Consider the following 19,154-nt stretch of genomic DNA (forward strand, 5'->3'; position numbering starts at 1 on the left):
AAGAATCAAACTTAATATTACTCTTTTTGAGGTCAGTCAGGATTTATACATGGTAAAAAGTCAGTGAATAGCTGGTGGTTGAGTTGAAATAACTCTAGGTTTCCAGCTTCTCTCCCCACCTTAAGCATTTGAAAGAAAAAGGTTTTAGAATTTGCTTGTGCACAAGAATAGATTCCCGGTAATAACCATAGATTTTCTCTGACCTTGATGACCTTGAAGCTGTTTAGTAATTGTCTATATTGGAATAATGATTGTTTGAACTGCAAATGATAGATAGACTTGATATTCTTGTCAGTTTTTGGTATAATTTTTAAATGTCACTTGTCCCAGGAAGAGGAAAAGAATATAAAGACACTGGGACAGAAACCCAAAGTCCCTGTGGCAAAGAAAGGAGTTGCTGAAATGGAATTAGGGAAGGGGCAGAGGCTTGCCATTTATGCTAGCTACCTTGATGGAATAATCAGATCATTACTTGATTTTGTCTTTTTATTTTCTGGAAGATTTTCTCTTTCTTCTCTCTCTTCCTCCATTTCTTTCTGTATACCTGTTTTGGAAGAATTTTCACTCACCTGAAAGCTTTGGTTTCCAAAAGAAGGGACTTATACTAGCCAAAGAAGGTTGACTTCTTTTAGCTCTCCCTGCTTCCCAGGTATATTCATCAGGGTTCTCTAGAGAAGAATAGCTTTCTTTAACCTTCTCCAAAGAAACAAAGTTTTCTCTTATAAATATATTGTCATAGGTAGCAACAAACTGGAGCCTGTGGCATGGGCAGTAAAGGAATTTACCAAGACAGTTGCAGATTAAAAAAAAAAAAGACAGATTTTTTTTGGAGAAATTATAAAAATACATTACAAAGGCCAGGCATGATGGCTCACACCTGTTATCCCAGCACTTTGGGAGCAGGTCACGTGAGGTCAGGAGTTCAAGGCCAGCCTGGTCAACATGATGAAACCTCGTCTCTACTGAAAAGAAAAAAATGCTCACACAAAATTTGACCAGGTGTGGTGGTGGGCACCTGTAAGCCCAGTTACTTGGGAGGCTGAGGTAGGAGAACTGCTTGAACCCAGGAGGCAAAGGTTGCAGTGAGACAAGATCACACCATTGCACTCCAGCCTGGGCGACAGAGAGAGACTCCATCTCAAAAATAAAAATAAAGATGAACATCGATGCAAAAATCCTCAATAAAATACTGGCAAACCGAATCCAGCAGCACATCAAAAAGCTTATCCACCATGATCAAGTGGGCTTCATCCCTGGGATGCAAGGCTGGTTCAACATATGCAAATCAACAAACGTAATCCAGCATATAAACAGAACCAAAGAAAAAAATCACATGATTATCTCAATAGATGCAGAAAAGGCCTTTGACAAAATTCAACAGCCCTTCGTGCTAAAAACTCTCAATAAATTCGGTATTGATGGAACGTATCTCAAAATAATAAGAGCTATTTATGACAAACCCACAGCCAATATCATACTGAATGGGCAAAAACTGGAAGCATTCCCTTTGAAAACTGGCACAAGACAAGGATGCCCTCTCTCACCACTCCTATTCAACATAGCGTTGGAAGTTCTGGCTAGGGCAATCAGGCAAGAGAAAGAAATCAAGGGTATTCAGTTAGGAAAAGAAGAAGTCAAATTGTCCCTGTTTGCAGATGACATGATTGTATATTTAGAAAATCCCATCATCACAGCCCAAAATCTCCTTAAGCTGATAAGCAACTTCTGCAAAGTCTCAGGATACAAAATCAATGTGCAAAAATCACAAGCATTCTTATACACCAGTAACAGACAGAGAACCAAATCATGAATGAACTTCCATTCACAATTGCTTCAAAGCGAGTAAAATACCTAGGAATCCAACTTACAAGGGATGTAAAGGACCTCTTCAAGGAGAACTACAAACCACTGCTCAGTGAAATAAAAGAGGACACAAACAAATGGAGGAACATACCATGCTCATGATAGGAAGAATCAATATCATGAAAATGGTCATACTGCCCAAGGTAATTTATAGATTCAATGCCATCCACATTAAGCTACCAATGAGTTTCCTCACAGAATTGGAAAACACTGCTTTAAAGTTCATATGGAACCAAAAAAGAGCCCGCATTTCCAAGACAATCATAAGTCGAAAGAACAAAGCTGGAGGCATCACGCTACCTGGCTTCAAAGTATCCTACAAGGCTACAGTAACCAAAACAGCATGGTACTGGTACGAAAACAGAGATATAAACCAATGGAACAGAACAGAGTCCTCAGAAATAATACCACACATCTAAAGCCATCTGATCTTTGACAAACTTGAGAAAAACAAGAAATGGGGAAAGGATTCCCTATTTAATAAATGGTGCTGGGAAAATTGGCTAGCCATGAGTAGAAAGCTGAAACTGGATCCTTTCCTTACTCCTTATACGAAAATTAATTCAAGATGGATTAGAGACTTAAATGTTAAACCTAATACCATAAAAACCCTAGAAGAAAACCTAGGTAATATCATTCAGGACATAGGCATGGGCAAGGACTTCATGTCTAAAACACCAAAAGCAATGGCAACAAAAGCCAAAATTGACAAATGGGATCTAATTAAACTAAAGACCTTCTGCACAGCAAAAGAAACTACCATCAGAGTGAACAAGCAACCTACAGAATGGGAGAAAATTTTTGCAATCTACTCATCTGACAAAGGGCTAATATCCTGAACCTACAAAGAATTCAAATAAATTTACAAGAAAAAAACAAACAACCCCATCAAAAAGTGGGCAAAGGGTATCAACAGACATTTCTCAAAAGAAGGCAGGCATACAGCCAACAGGCACATGAAAAAATGCTCGTCACCCCTGGCCACCAGAGAAATGAAAATCAAAACCACCATGAGATACCATCTCACAGCAGTTAGAATGGCAATCATTAAAAAGTCAGGAAACAACAGGTGCTGGAGAGGATGTGGAGAAACAGAAACACTTTTACACTGTTGGTGGGACTGTAAACTAATTCAACCATTATGGAAAACAGTATGGCGATTCCTCAAGGATCTAGAACTAGAAATACCATATGACTCAGCCATCCCATTACTGGGTATGCACCCAAAGGATTACAAATCATGCTGCTATAAAGACACATGCACACGTATGTTCATTGCGGCACTATTCACAATAGCAAAGACTTGGAATCAACCCAAATGTCCATCAGTGACAGACTGGATTAAGAAAATGTGGCACATATACACCATGGAATACTATGCAGCCATAAAAAAGGATGAATTCGTGTCCTTTGTAGGGACATGGATGCAACTGGGAACCATCATTCTCAGCAAACTATCACAAGAACAGAAAACCAAACACCACATGTTCTCACTCATAGGTGGGAACTGAACAATGAGATCACTTGGTCTCGGGAAGGGGAACATCACACACTGGGGCGTACCATGGTGGGGGGAGGGGAGAGGGACTGCATTGGGAGTTATACCTGATGTAAATGACGATTTGATGGGTGCTGAAGAGTTCATGGGTGCAGCACACCAACATGGCACAAGTGTACATATGTAACAAACCTGCACGTTATGCACATGTACCCTAGAACTTAAAGTATAATAATAAAAATAAAATAAAATAAAAATAAAAACAATAGAGAAAATACATTGCAAGGATGCAAGGGGCAGGCTAGCAAGGGAGGAAAGAGAGGAGCTGACTGCAAGGAGACAAAGGCTTGCTGGGAATTTTATAGGATGGTGCTTGTGCTGGAGAGGGCTATATGTAGTACTGATAATGTCAAGGTTGAGGGAGCTAACTTGTATTTTTCTATCAGCTGAGGGTCTGGTGATAAGTCAGGTGCAGGATGATTGTGAGTTATTTGTGCGGGAGGGCTCTAAGTCCTGGACCATGATAAAGGCAGATTTATATCTTATCTCCTTTATCTTTTTGCTTTCCTGTGTTCCCATCAGTCTGAATCCTTTTTGTTATTAGTACTCCACATATATCTATAAAAGAATATTTTACTAAATGTAACTGTAAGAGAAGATTTATTATAGAAATTGACTTGCAAGATTAGGAAGACTAAGACTTCCATGATCTGTTATCTGCAAGACGGGGAAACATGAAAGCCAGTGGTATAATTCAGTCTGAGTCTGAAGGTCCAAGAACCAGGAGCACTGAGGTGCGAGAGCAGAAGAAGATAGATGTCCCAGCTTAGAGAGAGAGAGTGAATTTATGATATTTAGATCCTCAAGAAATTGAATGATGCCCACGCACATTGGAGAGGGTGATCTTTTTTACTTAATCTACTGATTCAAATGCTAACATTCTCCAGAAACACCTGCACAGATGTACCCAGAAATAATGTTTAATCAGCTTTCTGGACATCCCTTAGCCCAGTCAAGTTGACACATAAAATTAGCCATTACACCAGCAGAAGAGAAGTAGCTTATTTAAGAGGTGAACATGTGACAAGTAATTAAAAAGGATCAGCTCAGCTCTTCCCAGGAGGAACCTGTGGCTGCCTATCTATGGCAATGGCTAGGTTTATAAGTCTGTGTAATTTGGGGGTAAAATATAAGCAAGTCTATTTGATTATAAACCTAAAGTCATATTCTAAGCCAGACTTTCTCCTGCATCTTACCCTCAATGGTTCTTGGGAGTATTACTTATAGCTACCTGAAATCTGAAATTTCCTTCCCTGTCCTTTTGATTTGAGGTGGATTTCAAAATTACATATAAAACAAACAAGATAAAATACTAGTAAGTAGAAAAACAGAAGAGAAGGATAAAAAGTTAGAAAAAAATAGAATAAAGCGAGTTGATTCTTTATTCATTCGACACATGCTTATGCTTTTTGTGACTCCACTGTGTCAGGTTCTATTCTCTGTTGGGCTGTGTAACAAAAGACAGACAAGGTTCCTTCATCATGGACTTTATAGAGCACATACACAGGACCATGAGATCCTACACTTTTTTGTAGAGGTAAGAAGCAAAGTGTGTACTGATCTTAAAATAACAGTCCAAGAAAAGAAAAATCATGATCAATAAACATGATGTGTGGAAATTTTTGCCTACTCAAAGGACAGTTGAACAACTATGTGAGGTTCACTTCCACTCTTCCACTAGGACACTGAGCTTTGAATAAGTTTAACTGCAGTCACAGAGAAGTACAACTATTTATTTTCAGTACCAAAGAGTTTCACACAACTTTTTCTACTTATCTACCTGCCTCATTCACTTTCCCCATTAAAAAAAAAAAAAAATCTAAAATCTGTGACAGTTTTGACACAATCAACAGTAAAACCCTAAAGCAAATACTGCACTTTGGCTTGTTCTTAATATGTATTAGAATGCATGCCTTGCTTCTCTTTTCTTCCATTTCCTGCCATGTTTTTGTTGATTTTTAAAAGTGCTTTTTATTAATTTATCACTTATGCATCCTGGATCCTTTCAAAAAGGTACCAACTGATGTAAGATGGTTATTTAACTTTTCAGAACACATTGGGGGCTTAGCATTTCATCTCTTCATCTAATTTCTGACTTGTCATTAAAACTGATTCTGAACAATCACTTCTGACTCCCAACAATCTTCAGCATTTGATGTTGTAAATATTTCTTCCTTGTATAATTTAAACCTCATGAGAGACTAGAGATGAAATGTGGTAACTGACTTTTCACAACTTAGAAAAAAAAGAAGAAAGGTATTTAGATTAAATAAAATGCTATGTTCACCCTGTCGGAGCCATAGCAGCTAAAACAACATTCCAGATAAAGGAATAAAACAGTCTCTGAAACCCGGGTTGCTTTTCCACTCTAGGATGTCATACTTTCATGACAACACCTGGACATAGTTCACAGTGATGTCTACAATTCTGATAACAGCTTCTAAGTGGTTTCCTAGTGGAAACCAAGCCAATTTTCTTTTGTCTAGTCCGTGATTAAGGAAACTAAAACTGAAGTATAATACACAAATTTTCCTCATATTAAAAACAAAGAACATCAACAATAAGAAAAAACAGAATCACAGCTCAGAGGGAGTGGTGAAGCCAAAAACGCAACTGTGTTGCAACATCTGGATAATCCAGACATTCTCAATAGTTGGCAATGAGAAAGCTCAGATAGAAGTCAGCATTACTTTTTCGACAATGATGATCAGAAGCCTTGGCAGTTCAACAAATTCATTGCACTTTACCACAAATCTGCATTGTTTATTCTCAGCGGTAGCTCTCTTGATCTAAAATCTTCATGGAATTTTGCTCTTTAACGTCAAAAGTATTCAGCTAGCTATTTAAACTACTGGATTTTGTAGCAGTAATACAAAAACAGGCTAAATAAACCTAATGAATTTTGTTCTTAGAGGCCTAATATTAGTCACTGACTAATTTTGAACAATTCAATAAGTATACAGTTATTGAAACGTGGTGTATTCCGTGAAGCACCTTCTCCATGTTAACCCCAAACTTGTGTCATTGAAAGTGGTTCAAAATCTCCATTTCAGTCATTTCCAAAGGGAATACCTTCCCGCAGAGCCCAATAGACCCAATATTACAGAATCTGTTCACATGGTTACTAATTGTTGGATGTCTCTGGGATGTTTTTATCCATTTCCCAAATTCTTATGCTGTGCCATCTTCTTGGCCACTGTCTTTTGCTTCTGGTTGAATCGGGTCTTCTGGAAACTCAGTCTCAAAGATGGAACAGATGCTAAATGACCGAGGTATACCTACAGAGTTGGAACCTAAAGGCAGACACAAAACCATAAGGTGTGATTCATGCCTATCAAACCTATGAATTGTTTCTGCAATTAGGTTTTCATTTCCACTGAATAGCTCTACAATTCTTTGACAGCTGTGATTCCATTGCATTCGGGGTAGTTTAGCAATGGGAATTGGCTACAGTCTCAAGTCACCATCTGTTTAATCCTCATGTCCAGCTTTCTCCTGAGTGGCTTTTACTTTCTGAAACCAATCAGCAAAATTGAAATATATGTTGTCATTTTACAGCATCAAGTTTGGTGAATCCATATCTCTGCTATAACAGTCTAAAATTTTAGTTGAGGGTTTAAAGTTGTTGGTTGTTTAGTCATCTGATTTACCAAACTCTTTAATCTGAAAAAACAGATCAAAGAACCTCTTTCAAATTTTTTCCTGACTTAATCATCCACCTATATTAAATACACAAAGTTATATTTAAAGTTTTTTTAAAGTAGGTAGTACTAAGTATGCAGAACATTTACAGCCTTTATCACCTCCTCCATTAAAATGTGAAATAAACTAGTTTTTACAAAATTCAGAGCCCTAACTCTCTTGATGCTTGGGATAATTGAAACCAAGTCCACCAATGTACTCTTGTGACTCGTATTCATTACATACCTCTTCTTTTATTCCTTTATCATAGGTCTTCCTATAATAATTGAATTCTACTTTTAGTGCAGACCAAAATGCTTTAATTTCTTATGGGAAGGTAGGTTCACACATTCTATGTCAGTAGGTAGTGTTTATGTTTTGTAGCATCCTCAAAGTAAATGCATTTGACCTCATGTTGATTGTCCCTCTGAGGTGGTCAGACAAGTGAGTAGGGAAGAGCTGGTGTCATAGCGTGCTTTGGGCTGCCGTAACAGATGACTGGGGACTGCGTAATTTTACAAAGAAAAGGGATTTATCTGTTACAGTTCTGGAGTCCTGGAAAGTCCAAGATCAAGGCACCAGCATCTGTGGTGTCTGGTGTCTGGTGAGGGCCTTCTTGCTGCATGCTTACGTGCCAAGTAAAAAGACAGGCAGAGACCAACATTATGTCCTTGTATGGCAGAAGAGTAGAAGAGAGTGAACCCACTCCCATTAACACTTTCTACTGTGGCAATATCTATTCATGAGGAAGGAGGCCTCATGACATAAAGACTTCTTCTTAGGACCCAACTCCCAATGTTGTTGCATTGGGAATAAGTTTCCAATACAGACGTTTTGGGGGACATTCAGACCATAGCAGCTGGCTATTGGAACTGGGGTTCCTGTGAATGCCCTTGATGCATTGGTATCTGATTCTAAACTCTGAGGTCTGCTACTTTACAGAGTTGCAGAGGGGACACCAGGGGAACTAAATCAAAGCCATTCACAAATGTTTTCCTCCAGAGGTCCCTCCTTGTTTCTGCAGCTCCTTCTTTTTATCAACACCTGATAGTCTGGCTTGTCAATCTCCTTTTGGATTTGGATAACTGTTTCTACATACCCCTTGTGTTCATATTTGGCAACTCGTTTGCCAGTGATTCTTCACCCTACTTTTCCCACTTGTTTTTGGTCCCTGTATGTATATCATGCTTTGTTGAATTGCTTAAAATCTCCTTGTAACTGAAACTAGCCAGGATCCCATTTGGAACCTTGCTGTTCCTGCATGCTGGTGGTTACCCAAAGGGCCATTGTTTTACCCAGGAGAAGCCATGAGAGTCCTGACGGTGTCATGGGGAAGGGGTTGAGCTGGGGTAGGAGTGAGATGCAGATGGTTTCTAGCCATGTTCACTTCCCACTAAGGAAAAGCAGGTTTGTTTGTTTGTTTGTTTATTAGTTTTTATTCTACTTGTGTCTGAGAAGTCAATATCTGAACAAACACTGTGAAGTTAAATTCAGACTGTTTTCTGTCTGGTGTTAAACCAAAACATATTTCTTTGGGTTTCCTAAAATAATGCAACATATTAGGATAAGGAGGTTAAAAAACAAGTCTTTAGAGTCAGACAGGCCTAAGCCCAACCTGTCCCATTCCTTTCACTACTCCTCTGAAGCCATGAATGCTTAACCTAGGTCCTCAGCCCCTCTATGTCAGTTCCTGTCTGCAAAATGGGGATAAAAGTAGCACCTACCTCAAAAAATGTTATGAACATTATGTGTAAAATCACATACAATGTGTCAATTCAAGTACATGGAATACTTACGATGATAACAATATACCACATTCTGTTGACCAGGTTTTATTCTCTAACACTTTACATTAGATTTGCTCATTTAATCCTCACAGGTGCTATCTTTGTCTTTACTTTATAGATGAAGAAGCCGAGGTTAAGAAAGATTAATATATGTTATCCGAGATCACAAAGCCAACAAGGAAATGGGCTGGGGTTTGACACCAGATCTCTTTTATTCTGTAGCTTCTGTTCTACAGATAGTGCTTTAGAACAGAAAAGTAAGGCATCCTGTCGAGCTTTCTATTAAGTGGTGAAGTGAAGGCAGACCTCTAGTGAGAATTTGAATCTGGAAGCCAATTTTCAGATAAGTGTGCTGTACAGTGTACCAGGAGGAGATCGCAAAAATTATTGGTGAGATATTTGAATTATCAAAAGCAGTCCTTCATTGCTATCAGTGTCCTTGATGCTTTGTGTGATTGAAACAGATAGCTGGATAACAAGATGAAACAGATATTGGGTGTCTACTCAGTACCAGGTGGTATAAAGTACCATTGATACCAATAGAGATACTTGTTACCCCAACTCTCACCTTCCTTAGCCCCATTCCCTAAACCACATCTTTTACCATGGCTTTTTAGGGGACCCCATGAGCATTAGCTAAAAAGAAGTTTTCCAGAATGGTATACTAAGAAAAATTTCATTAGGACTTGGGCCTGGGATCAAATCATGCCAATAAAACCTGATGTTTGAATATCTTAAGACTTGGTTTTCTCAGATGTAAAATATGAAAAACTAGCAGGTAGTGAAACATCAGATCTCACCCCACTGTCTGGAGTCAAATCGTGTCCTCCCAAAAACACATGTTGAAGTCCTAACCCGCAGTACCTGCACAGGTGATCTTCTTTGGACATAGGGTTTTTGTAGATTTGATTAAATTAATATGAGGTCATTACATTGTGCATTAATTTAATATGACTAGTGTCCTAACAAGGGAAAAATTTGAACACAGACACAGAAACACAGGAATACTATCATGTGAATATACAAAGACATACAGACACAATGAGGGAAGGCCATGTGAATATAGAGTCAGAGATTGGAGTGATACATCTACAAACCAAGGAATACCAAGGGTCGTTCATCTACAGCCACCAGAGACTAGGAGAGAGGCCTGGAACAGATTCTCCTTCAGAATCTGCAGAAGAAATCAGCCCTCCCAACACCTTGATCTTGGACTTCTGGACTCCAGAACTGGGAAACAATAAATTTAGACTGTTTTAGGCCACAAATTTTGTGATACTTTGTTACAGGAGCAATAGGAAACTAACACACCTGCCAAGTAATGAAGTCAGGAAATAATTTCCTAGGAAAATTTAAAATGATAGATGCTGGAGGAGAGAACCCGCTCTTAGGGAGCCTATTGCATCAAACAATGGAAGCCAAGTCACGGTGAGTTGAAATCCAGTTCCTATTGGGGATTAGAAGGTTATCTGTTAACAACTTTCTCTCTTAGTCCAATTCTTCCTAGAGGAATGTAATCCTTACACCCACTAACCCACTGTTTTCAGCTTCTTCAATATGTACAGTTGTCTTCACCCACCTGCCTTTTTTCTTTTTTCTGTTTATCTTTCAACACTACTTTTGTAGTCCACCTGTACCTCAATTCAAACTTCATCTACTTTCTACTATCCTTTATTACTTTAATTTAACTTGAGCACAGATATGCTGCTTCTGTGCCCAATAATTGACTTTGTTCTATTTGTTTTTAAACCTGGCCATGTGTAGGGGTCCAATCAACTCTCACATTTCACTCACTCCTTCTTGAAAAACCTGTTTCAACACTTCTGTAGATACAAGGAAGCTAGTAGCTTAGTTTTGTATCTAATGTATTTTAAATAGTCCCTACATGTTTCATTCTTTGTTGAAGAAAGAAACTAAGGGGAGGGGAAATGAAAGTGCCTTTTCCAAATTAGGTGATTGGTGAATCTCAACAGACCCAAGACTCCTTGATAACAATAGTAACAGCCAGATTCAGACAAGCTGGCTTTGAATTCCCAAATCTCTGCTCTGGCATGGACTAGCTCAGTGCCCTGGCAGGAATTCCATAATTTCCATATGCCAAAATGGTCAGGCTGTAAAATGAGGTAACACTGCTGCCTGTCTTAAAGAACAGTTGGGCTGGGCACAGTGGCTCATGCCTGTAATCCCAGCACTTTGGGATGCCAAGGTGGGGGGATAATCTGAGGTCAGGAGTTTGAAACCAGCCTGGCCAACATAATGAAACCCCATCTCTACTACAAATACAAAAATTAGCTGGGTGTAGGGGCAGGGGCCTGTTATCCCAGCTACTCAGGAGGCTGAGGCAGGAGAACTGCCGGGAGGCAGAGGTTGCACTGAACTGAGATCATGCCATTGCACTCCAGCCTGGATAACAAGAGCAAAACTCCATCTCAAAATAAAACAACAAAAATGTTGGGAAGGTAAGAGGATTAATAATGCATGTGTATTTTATGCCTGGTTATTAGTAAGGTCTCAGTAAATGTTAGCTCTTCCTACTTGTCTCCTAGATTTTCGGCAAATATTTCATTTTTACAATAATGTATTCACACAGTTGTGTTCACTATTTGTTTAACTAAGACCTTTGCATACTTATTTTTATGCAGTCTCTTAATAAGAAATTAAAGCATAAAATTGAAATATAAATCTAATAAAAAACGGAATAAATTTTTAAAAATTCCATGCTAGTAAATCTTGGTGGATTTTTTTTAACTGCTTGCTGCAGTTGATTTTACACCAGCATTTTATGAAGTATATTTTATTTTTTCTAAGTATTCAATTACATCAAATAGGTATACTAGTACAGGCTGATAGCTATACCTGGAAATAACAGTAAATTTAAAAAAGCTTTTTTTAAAAAAAAACCTTTCAGTGTTACTGCCAAAGCTTTTCCTGCTTGTTGAGATTGTGCACTTTAGGAATGAAAAGAAAAATTGAATTATACTGGAGGGAAGTTATACTCATTGGCATGAATTATAGGAGAAAAGCATGCAAGGAAAGCAGTCCAATAAACCAAGGCAATTCTAGCTCTGGTCATTATATAAACTTAACATTACATTGTGGATATAAATGTCTTGAGTGAGTAGTTGATTCCTACTGGGATGGAGAAAATGTAAAGGGAGCTGATATGCTTTCAAATAGACAATCTTAAGTCTTAATTTGAATAAATTTGGCCCAGAGGGTTTTTATTTGCTTCCTTTGATGAGGTTTTTTTTTATTTTCTTCTTTTATTTATCTGTTTTTGGAGGGGGCTACTATATTATATGATTTAGCAATTAAACGATTTAAGCTAATTAATGATTGAATGGAAAGATGAGTGGATCAATACATTTATAAAAGTCTGTTTTCTCCAAACATTCTAAAAGACAGATACCATATGTCTAGCATGTAATAGGTACTTGATAAACTATTTTGACTGACTAATTCAATTTTATAGATCCTTTATTATCCCAGATACTTGGTAAATTCTGCATTCCAATAGGCATCAAAGTTGGTTGTTTGTGTACTGTCATTTGGCATGTATCTGTCTGATGCAAAGACAAAGTTACATGAGCCAGAGGCAATGTGAGCAGATTCTGACCATCAAGATCTACTTCCAAGAAAAGGTGAGGATACAAGAGGTGGAAGTACTAAAGGAAAGAGGAAACTTCCCTCTTCCCACCACTTACTTTAATGGAGTGAGTCAAGCATAAGACTTTAAAATTAGAAGGAATGAATTTAGTGTCCATGTCTGTCACTTACTTGCTATAAGATACTGGACAATTTTCTTAGCTACGCCGAATCTCATATTTTCTCACTTGTAAAAGGGGAAATATGCTTTCTCAGTGTTTTCCCAGTGGTGAGGATTCAATCAAAGAAATCTCATGAACGTGTGCATTAAACTCTAATGTGCTTTGCAGATATGAGACAATAACCACATCATCCACATCAGATGCAATAGAGAAGGTCAACTCTGTAAACTGTAAAAGCATAAAAGGTTACAGACCATCCACAGACAACTGAGGTTTAGAGACCTGTGAACTTTACGATCATAAGACTCTGTTGAATGAACCTTTTAATCCTTTGTTTTTAAGCAGTTTGTATAATGTGAAATTAAATAGCAAAGCTTGACAGCAAAAGGAACAACAAAGGTATTTTTCAACATACTCAACCTCTTCCACAGTCATTCCTGTAACTCCCAATCATACTTTTACTAAGTAACAAAAAAGATGCTTTCTTCCTAGGAAAACCCAAACAGCCACAATCTGGACTGTTCCTGGAATCTCAGATGTTGTGTAAGACAGAAATGCATTATAAAACACGAGCTTGCCTCCCCTCAGTGCAGCTTTATTGCATATTTATGCTTATAGTTCCTGGGTGCTTCTGAGGCAGGAGACATGCTTGTTTACCACTTGGACTGGTTCCATTTCCACTCACCTGTGTGGAGTTTAATCTGAGAACTCCCTTCTGAGCTCCTTAAAGCTTTTTTTTTTTTTTTTTTTTTTTTTGATACAGAAGGAGCCTGGGGAGTCTACATAAATCCAAAGACTCCACATCAGGCACTAGCAGGAAGAATGTGTTGAGCTATGAGGCTTTTCCAGACCTTGCAGGATCAAAAACACAAGGGTGATATAGCAAGTGCATAGTGTCACAAGAGACAGGCGCCAAATCACACATGCTAATCAGAATGCCTGAAGGTTGGCAGAATTCAGGCAGCAATTTCTCTTCCACTGATCTCCACTTGACTTTTCTTGGGAACCAACAGGGAGATGTTGGGTTTGACTATTAATGAGTCAGTACACACTTTATTGGTCCTAAAGCACATTTGTCATGGCAATTTACGTGAGTTAGCACCATGTTTCTAAAGCTTACTACAGAATCTAGCAAGCATTTGTTTTAATGAGCTAACACACCCAGAATGACTTATACTTATTACATATTGTCATAAACACTATTAACTTAACTTATGGAACCATTTGCACACTAAAAGTAAAAACAAAGTGTTCACCATTAGAGCAAGAATCTTTAGAGACACCCACTCCAGCACTTTGTATTCTGTTGTATATAGAAGAAAATCTGGTGGCATTCTTTGTCTCACCTTAGCTAAAAGGAAATCTGAAGATCTGCAACTTGGCTGGGGTCCTGGAAGTCTGGGATGGAGAGGGAAGGACCATGGACTACAGTGGGTTAAATATAGGGACCTTCCATTGGGTAGAACCCATGAGAAAAACCGAGCCCGTCTTTAGATATACAGGGAGCCAAGTTATCAATCCTTAATAACTAGGAAGGATAGTCCAAGTCATGGGAAAATTTAAGGATAACATACAGATTAACAGAACCTGGAGAGACTCCTGGGGTAGGTAAAACATAGCACCAGGCATATTTCATGTTAGACTGTGCTCTTGACTTTGTGGCAAGAAGCTCTGTCAACTTGGACTTAAGCTTTTCATAATAGTTACTAATTTTCTGGCTCTTAGTGTACATGTCCACTCGCAACTGGCATAAACTGGTTTTAAAGGCCATACTTTAACGTGATGTGTCTCTCTAGGATTTTCTGAAATGTGAATATTTATCATCTCCCACATTTCATTAATCTCTCACACTCAAAGCTCTTTCCTGATGATGCTGCCTTCCCGAGAGTTAATGTGAAATGGTGATTTAAGAGTGTAGACTCTGGTTCACCAACAAGCTATTTGTCCTTGGGACACTTCTTAACCTCTGTGTCGTAGGCAAATAACTCAACCTCTGTGCTGTATGTAAACAGGCACAATAGTAATCTCTTTAGGGTTAGTGTGAGGATTGAGTTATAATATGCCAGGTCCTTAAAATAGTGCCTGGCAATTAATGAATGCTATTTAGGGGTTTCTAATGTTTATTAACTTTAATTATGTATCATCCCTCCCCTGTTGTCTAAGGCTAGCAATGTGGAGAGAAGCAAGCATGTAACAGTTTGGAGTAAAAAAACTTAACAGCATTTGATTTTCAGCTTAATGGGTTTTTTAAAAATTGTTTTTCATTTCGAAATAAGAGAACGCAACACAATGGTATAAATAAGCAGAATCCCTTTGAATGCAAACTGATGCAGTTATGTTAAACTGGTGACTCAAATTACATAACATTGTTATTACTTTTCTCCACATTTTATTAAGACTATAAACCTTTGGATTGGAAAAAGTTCAATGAACCCCAAATTGAGTAAATGTAAAATTCAAAATCATACAAAACTAATCACTATATCATTTAGAAATATATATATGAATAAAAACAATAAGTAGGAAAGACAAGATTAATAAAAATTCAGGATTGCAGTTACCCCTGGGGAGAAGAATGGGGGACTCAAAGGCTTTAAGTATATTGGTAAATTTTTTCCCTCAAGTGACCTAAGGAGTAAATAAATAGTGTTATTATTCTTTAAATTGAATATGCAGAAAATATGTTTTTCAAGTATGCTAGATATCACAATAAATAGAAAATAAATTAACGAAGTTCATCCATTCTTTTTATGTGTTACTTATAATAACACAAGCCAGAAAGCTGGGAGTCATTCTTGACCACTCCCTCACCAAGCAAATCTAATTATCACATTCTACTTCTCCCTACCTTCACTATCACAACCAGACCCAAGCCACCTTGACTCTCACCAAAAACACTGAAGTCCCTCCTGTCTCTTAAACCCCTGCTCTAATCCAATCTCCGGATAGCAGCCAAAGGAAACGCTTTAAACCTTATCTCTCTTCAACTTGTCTATCTCTCACAGAGTGACAAGTAAATTGCCCAAAGCCACACAGCCAGGAAACAGCAGAGGCAGGACTTTGGGTGATATTGGGAAAGGCTTAGTCACTGCTTCACACAGGGTAATCTCTGGATAAAGGACAGATTTATTTCTCCTTGAATCACTATCTCACCTTCTTTGTCTGCTTCGTTTTCCTTAACTCTGAACTCAAACCACAATTTCCAAGAAATGCCTTCCTAAGCCCCTGACCCCATTGCAGCAAGTCTCCACTGTTTGTCCTCCCAGCACTTTGTACATTTCTAGTAACATCCCTCCTCCACTGGATTGTGACCTCCACAAGGGTAGGAGCCTCTTTTGCCCACCATCACAGTGCACATCATACACCCTTGCTTACTCTGGTACTCTCCATGTCCATCTCTCAGCGAAAATGATAGGTCACCAACCAGATCTCTCATCTTACATTCCAACAATAAACAATCTGGTCTGCTGACCCTACCCACAGGGCTGTGTGTGAGACAGGTGGGCTGGGGAACAGAGATCAGCCCTGGCCCATGGAACTCATGATAGCCTGCTCCATGGAAGGGACGTGGTGCCCAGGTGGAAATGAAAGTGACTTTGGACACCCACAACCTCAATCTCTGGAGCCAATGAACAGGTCACAAATTAGTCCCTTCTGCCCCTGTTCTTTCAATCATATCCACTCCTCTCACTTGGAGAGGTGGAAGGCATCTGACATCCACCCCAAGTATGCTGGGGCTACTAGTGACACAGACAAAGGTGGCCAAGCAAGATAAAGTCAGGGTAGGGGTGGGAGGGCAGGAGCAGGCATGGCCAAGGCTGTGGAGCTTCTCCAGAGAGCCGAATACGTTTGATCCTGCTCTTTTCCTTGGCAGCACTGAATATATTTACAATTATTGTCCATGATCTTTCTGCTCCACAATAGAGGAAGGGTACCTTCATGCTCCTCTGAATTCTTGTGTCCAGCACAGAGCATGACCAAGGGCGTATGTCCAAGAAATGGGTGATGCAGCCAGCCCCCGTGAGTCCTTCAGGTCTTACTCAGGTACTTCGTTGAGAAGCCTTTATTCCTTGACACATTTCTTAGTTGTTTTAGTGCTCTTCACCATGGGACCACATAGCCTTGGTGCTCTTGTATTGTGGGCTCAAAAGATATCTGCCGAATGAATGAATGGACACTTGCAGGCTGACTCTCTCCTGAACAGTTGCTAGGTCCAGTGCTCTCTGCCTGGAATCCTCTTTCCTCTTCATTTACCTGCTCAGTTTATTTCAACATTTGAGGGATTACTAGATGCTACACTCTCTTACTGGACTCAAGGGTCATTTCCTTCAGAAGGCCTTTCTGACTCTTTCCTTTAGGGCTCATCTTCTCCATGGCCACTGTACCTAGGAGGACCTCTCTGCCCTAAGATCACGATGGTACCTTGAGCACAGAAACCAGATTTGATTCATCTCTCTGTAGCCATCATGTGGCCATGCCTGGCACCAGGGTGGGTTCAGGAAACACCTACAGAAGACATTATCTCTAAGGAGAGAGACAACCACTGAAGCAGACTGATCCCAATCAGGATTGGGATTCCAGCCCTGCACTTGATAGCATAGCCAAGTTCCTTTCTCTCTGTTAGCTTTCTGGGTTAAAACAGCCTACTCAGCCTGGAAACGAGGTCTAAACTATATGACAGAGTTGCCAGGATAGTCATTATCCCCTCAACCTCAGGAGACAGCAGGGCAGGACAGACTCCCTTAATATCTGGTACTTGGTACTCCAGATAGCTGAGAAAGGTGGGAGGAGGAGGAGAAGTTAGAGTGGAATTCATTCTTTTCTGCCCTAGTCTAAGGTTCTCCTTTCCCTCCACTATCAAAGTCACCTAGAAAACAGAGCCAAAAAACTAAATACTGATGTTTTATTTGGGGAGGTAAAAACTCAAGACATTAGGAGTGAGAAGCAAGGGAGGAAGCAAGAGAAGAACTAATGGGAAGTAATACAAGATGATGTATTACCAGGCTGGGCACTGCTTCATGACAAGCCTTGAGGAGGCACAGCAGTTGTGTCCACCTGCTACTTGGGAAGTCTCCCCATAGACTGTGCTATTTTGGAGAAATGGAACTTTGCAGCAATTCATGGAAGGAAGGAAAGAAGGGGGAATTTATCTGCCTGGCAGTTAGCTGTCTCCCATTTTCCATTAGTCAAATTTTACCCCATAAGTATTAACTCTCCCACACTTCTAGGTTTGCTGGTGGCAAATTGGGATGTCAGATCTCATGCCCTGTGGTAGGACATTTTATCCATGTCTTTAAAGTGGTGGGAAGAGACACAGACTCTATGCATATGGCCAGTGAGTGCCAGGGTGAACCTGATATAGTACATATATCCTGTCCAATACAGTCCAATATTGGTTTTCTCATTTTCTGGAAGAGAACACAAGGCATAGTGACAAAGATCTTTCCCAAGGTCACATGGTTATTAAGTGGTAAATTTAGGATTTGAGCGCTGCCTGGCTCTGGAAACAGTGGAAGGCCAAGATAAAGAACTTGAATTTTATGTAGCAGGCAAAGGAGTCGCTAAAGGGTTTTAAGCTTGAGAGGGACGTAAGATAAAGAGCTTTTTAATAAAGCTCCCAATCTCTACTGTGCCCCACCTTCCCACCTGGCTAAACTCCAGTAGAAACAGGTGGCTGCAGAAGAGTTCGAGCATTGAAGATAAGTTTTGAGAAGTCTCTGGGTCCTGAGCTTCATTTGGGCTTCAAGTATTGCTCCATAATCTTCCTGTGTTCATCCAAGTCTCCACCTACCAAAGAGACAAGCTGATCAGAGACAGATGTGATCTGGGTAGAAAAGCCAAAATGAGAAGAGACTGACCTAAAGATGAGGAGAAGGAGGACCATCCATCTCTTCATCATCAGCCTATGCATCTGAAGATCTCGGCATCTGCTGATGAATCCTTTGGTGTTGCCTGAGGTGGTCAGATCTCATAAACTGTCAGCTGCACTGATTATATCTATGTGATCCATATCTGTTGTATATCCACATATTTCAGGAAAGAAAGGCCATGTATGTGTAGAGCCTCTTACTTTGGCAGTCTGGTGTGCCACCTGACACTGGCTTAGTTCCTCAACCACCTGATCTATTTCAGCCTGGTATCAGCTGTACATGGGGACTGTGTGGGGTCCAGATCTACTTGAAGGCCAGGCAGCAGACCAGTCACCGCAGTGTCACGGTGGGTGACCGGAAACCACCACATCCAATATTGCCTTATGGATCAACTACTTCTAGTAAAGTTCTGAAAAACTTAAACAACAATTGCTTGCTGATTTGTACCTTCATTGCATTTCTGGAATTCAAGCATATGTTAAAAATAAGCAAAAAAATACTTTGGCATTTTATAAAAACTAGACATATGTTCTAGGCCCATGTAATTATAATCAGATCTTTTTCTTACATGAGTGTCAGGTTGGCCATTCAAAATCATGTGGGGCATGGGATAATTCTCTATTTTGTG

The 19,154-nt window shown here is 39.5% G+C and overlaps 1 long non-coding RNA gene across 1 annotated transcript in view; it reads right to left on the minus strand.

Annotated features, from left to right (window-relative positions):
• Positions 1 to 6,439: 6,439 nt before the first annotated feature.
• Positions 6,440 to 19,154, minus strand: part of LOC111539012 — a 29,211-nt gene continuing 16,496 nt past the window's right edge. The window contains exons 2-4 of the long non-coding RNA XR_002730539.2: positions 18,727 to 18,943; positions 18,303 to 18,443; positions 6,440 to 6,714 (exon numbers count right to left, since the gene is read on the minus strand). This is a non-coding gene — a long non-coding RNA (uncharacterized LOC111539012). The remainder of the gene's footprint in view (positions 6,715 to 18,302; positions 18,444 to 18,726; positions 18,944 to 19,154) is intronic.

This window comes from Piliocolobus tephrosceles, chromosome 3, assembly GCF_002776525.5.
Source record: "Piliocolobus tephrosceles isolate RC106 chromosome 3, ASM277652v3, whole genome shotgun sequence".
NCBI classification, from domain to species: domain Eukaryota; kingdom Metazoa; phylum Chordata; class Mammalia; order Primates; family Cercopithecidae; genus Piliocolobus; species Piliocolobus tephrosceles.